At 45.3% G+C, this 3,962-nt stretch overlaps 1 protein-coding gene across 1 annotated transcript in view; it reads right to left on the bottom strand.

The window, feature by feature from the left end:
* HECTD2 (HECT domain containing E3 ubiquitin protein ligase 2) overlaps positions 1–3,962 on the bottom strand; it is a 66,326-nt gene that overhangs the window by 40,902 nt on the left and 21,462 nt on the right. The window lies entirely within an intron of this gene.

Below are 3,962 nucleotides of genomic sequence, written 5' to 3' on the forward strand. Positions count from 1 at the left end.
TCTCCCGCCTCCCAGCGAAGCCGTGCCCCCCGCGCCCCCGCCAGCGGCCTCCTGCCGGGCCGGGGCACGGCAACGAGTAGATAGATACACGAGTAATAAATGTAAAACTGCGGTGAAGGGACCTCGGGGTGGGTGCGGGCATGGCCGTCCCGCTACTCTGCCAGAATGGGCCGGTGTTGTGCGTGGCGGTGCTGGCGGGAGCCGGGCTGTTCATGGCACCTCTCGCACCATCCTGTCACCTCACGGTGCCTTTGCCAGGGCTTCAGGTCACACTCTAATGAGGGAAATAGAGAAATGAAGTGTGAAAGCTCAGGCCAGGCTTGGTTTGAGTGGCAAAGATGGAGCAGAACCAGGGCCTGTTCATGGCACATCTTTGCCCTTCGTCCCGACAGGTCTCGGGGCGCCTGAGGTGGTACCCACCGGCAGAGCCCCTGTGCGGCAGCCCAGGCTTGCTGAAGCTTTGCTGTAGTAAAATTAACCAAATCATCTTCACAAGACTTGCTGTGTTGAACCGGTTGCAACACAACATCTAGACTAGATGTTATACAGCGCTTCTCTATGGGGTACTGAGCTATGACTTGGCTCGGTGTGCAAAGGTAGGGAAGTCCTTCCGTGTGCGAGGGGTGCTGTGTTTGCACTAACCTACATGAAACTGATGTCCTTCAAACCATCAGCTGCCAGACAAAATAAGTTGCCTTCAGACCACTCTGATTTTGTGTCTAGAGAAGGGTTGCCCTCCCAGCTTCAGGATCAAAGGAGTGTGAATGGCGCTACAGACCACTTAAATCTTCAAAATTGTTTTTCAGATGGAGGTAAGCCATGTGATAGTTTTTCTCAGCATTGGCATTACACAAGGAGCTCCTGCAGGTTGGAGCTGTGGTAAAGATCTCTGTAAGCTGCATAAAAGCAAGGGCATAATAGGTACTGCAGTGTTAATCTAACACTGAAAAATGCTTTCCCTTTTTGAAGGAACTGGCAGACCTGGAGTATATTAGTTTTCATTAAGAAATCGCTTTGTCTCCTTACCAAGTTAAATATGAGAGCTGTATTTCCAAAAAGTTCACTCCTTGCTGTGCTTACTTCCCAGTTGCTCTCAGTGGTTTCCATGAATAAGTGGCCTGCTGCACTTAAACAAAGCCCCCCAAACACTCACTCATCTTTTTCCTTTCCGTGCCAAGAAATAACATAATGATAGTAATTGCGACAACTTCAGTACAAGCAGCTATACACCCAGTGGCAGTCCCCAACTGGAAGTAATTGGCACAGCTGTTTTGTGGAGCTGTGCCAACTTGAAACGTGGAAGGATCTGCTCCCTTGAGCCTGCAGAGAGACATGAAGCAAAGGGAAGTAGAAATGTAGGAAGGCAAGTATACGAATGAATGAATGGTTTTTTTTCAATTCCATTGAGCTATAAAGGCCTCATTTTCGATAGCTTCAAAACCACTGAAATAGCCTTCTACCAGGATTATTTCACAAAAAGCTAATGAAACATCAAAAACATCAATTTTTACTGTCTGTGCTGTTCTGTGCTGAGGCTGAAGTGTTCTGTTGAACTAAGCTAATTCAGATAAATATTTTGACCCATGACAATTATGAAAATAGGCACAAAAGTACTGTTAAAAATTTTCTTCCTATTTTTATAAGAAAGTAAAAGGACTACATACTGAAGGAGAAGCAAGCACATTTTCCTACTTCTAGCAATGGTAGCATACATCTGGTGCCTAGGGTTTGCAACTAAAAGTATTTCAATAGAATTCATAGATCCACAAGGCAGTCAAAGATGTAACCACAGCTGGGAAAGGCATGTCTAAACTGGCTTTCGGTTTGCTAGCACGGATGGATGCTGGCTGGGTGCAGCAGCGCTGCATGTAATGAGACAATACGTGTAAACCCTGAAATCATTTGTTGCCGAAGCGATAAGCTGGGGTAGCGGGCAATGGAGCAGTCAGCAAACAGGATGAAGACAGTCTGTCTTCTGACAGAGAAGATTTGTGGGACACACAACGTACAAAAGTTTGCAAAACTAAACAGAGGTATGCAACTGCCATTTTACAAGACTTCACAAATTTCTTGGCTGGATGGCTTGGGAGCCTTGACAAGGGGCCATGCATACTCAATGCCTTTATTTTGGAAGTGTTTGCAGGCTTTTTGCTTACATCCCCTTTCATAATAGTTCCAGTTCTATATTTGAAGCTGTTAATGGTTTTGCTTACCTCAGTGGTTGCTTTTCCACCCTCAACTATTATTATATTCCCTCCTTTATCCTTCCAAGGACCATTTCCTTGATTTTTTTAATCTCTTCTGAGCTACTCAGAAATCTTAAATCACATCATGCCAAGCTACTTCACCGTACTTTTGGGGGAGTAGGGGAGAGGTGAAGTTCAATCAAAACCAGTTGCTCGTGCCAAGTACATGCTGCCTAGGCCTACACATTCACCCCGGTTCCTGGATGAGTGTGCAGCCTGTGCTGGACCACACGCTGGCGTGCCATGCTGCTGGCTCAGATACGTACACCCCTGAGTAACGACGGGGGGGACACACAGGCAGTGCGTGACCCTGAACATATTTTCTTGTACTCATGGGAGAAGAATCCTGCCTTATCCTGCAGGGTGTCAGTCCTTCAACCAGAAGACAACTTTCTTGACAACTTATTATAAAATTCTTCACAGATATATTTCTTGTATCCAAAGTATGTGAGTTGTCAGGAAGGGGAAAAAGTCAACGGCACATCTCTGTGCAATGGCACGGCCAGGCACAGACCGCCACTAGGCATGACAGATGGAAACAAACCAAATGCTAACATTTGTTCACATATGATTAGTAAACGCTTACAAGTAATAGATACACTCACAGAGACTGGCATTTGGGAGTGATGCACAAATGAAAAAAAAAAAAAAAGGCTAAATTCCTTGGCTAGTATTTTCATGACAAATAATTGAGTGTACCTCACATGTTCCTCTGCAGTCTGAAGTCAAAATACAGCCATAGCTAAAATCAGCCCTGATTTAATTCAGTATCATTAGGTGTGTTTTGGGCCCATTATGGGTTTTTCCCTGGCCCTCAAATGCTTTACTAGTGTTTGCAATCAGAGAGTATCAAAGATCCCTGCTGCAAACTGGCATTTCAGGAATTGAAGTGACCCGTGTCCTTTAGAAAACGTAGGCGGAATTTCCTGTTCAGTTGGTGATACACTCTCATCACACAGCTATACTGTGTGTCTCTTTTACTGAGTACCACTGTTTCTTTCTCTTCATGGCGTTTGAAGATCTCGTACACTTTCCAGTACAAAGTATTTGGACAATTTAACAGATGTGTGCTTTGTGGGATGGACCCTGAGTGGGCACAAGAGGAAGCACAGCATGGCTGAAACATCAAAAGGGGAAGCAAAGGCTGGAGGCAACCCATTTCCTCTCTATGGGAGTAGGAGGGACATAAATTGTTGGGAGTTTTCCAACACAACAGGTTTTCGGCAAAACATTTCGGTTTCAACAGAAAGACCTGATTCATTGAAATGGAAATGTTTTACAAAGCAGCATCTTTTTCAGTGACCTTTTAGCAGAACTTGGGCAAGATGCCACCAAAATCCACCTGTTATTCTGCCGACTCAGTTGGAGATCTCACCACACATGCCATGTGAATCATCAAAATCAGAGACTTCATGACTTCTGGACTTCCCGGCCAGCTAACTCCTGAGCTGCTCTACCTCCTGTGCCACTTTACCCATTAGGGAAGATGGAAGTTTGTGTCTGCCCACAAATCATGACCGTCCAAGGCTGCACAGCCTCAGAGCTTGTAAGGGATGACCCCAGTCTTGTCCGACCTCCCCTATTGGCAGCCATCAGTTTCCCTTGAAGTTGGACTAAGGTATAAATTTGGGGAGTTTTGTCCTAAAGAATCCAAATGATTGTGAATCTGTCTGCCATTGTTGACAAACTAGTGTAATTCCATTTATTATTCCTGCT

This window comes from Charadrius vociferus, unplaced genomic scaffold, assembly GCF_000708025.1.
Source record: "Charadrius vociferus isolate BGI_N301 unplaced genomic scaffold, ASM70802v2 scaffold436, whole genome shotgun sequence".
In the NCBI taxonomy this organism is placed as follows: domain Eukaryota; kingdom Metazoa; phylum Chordata; class Aves; order Charadriiformes; family Charadriidae; genus Charadrius; species Charadrius vociferus.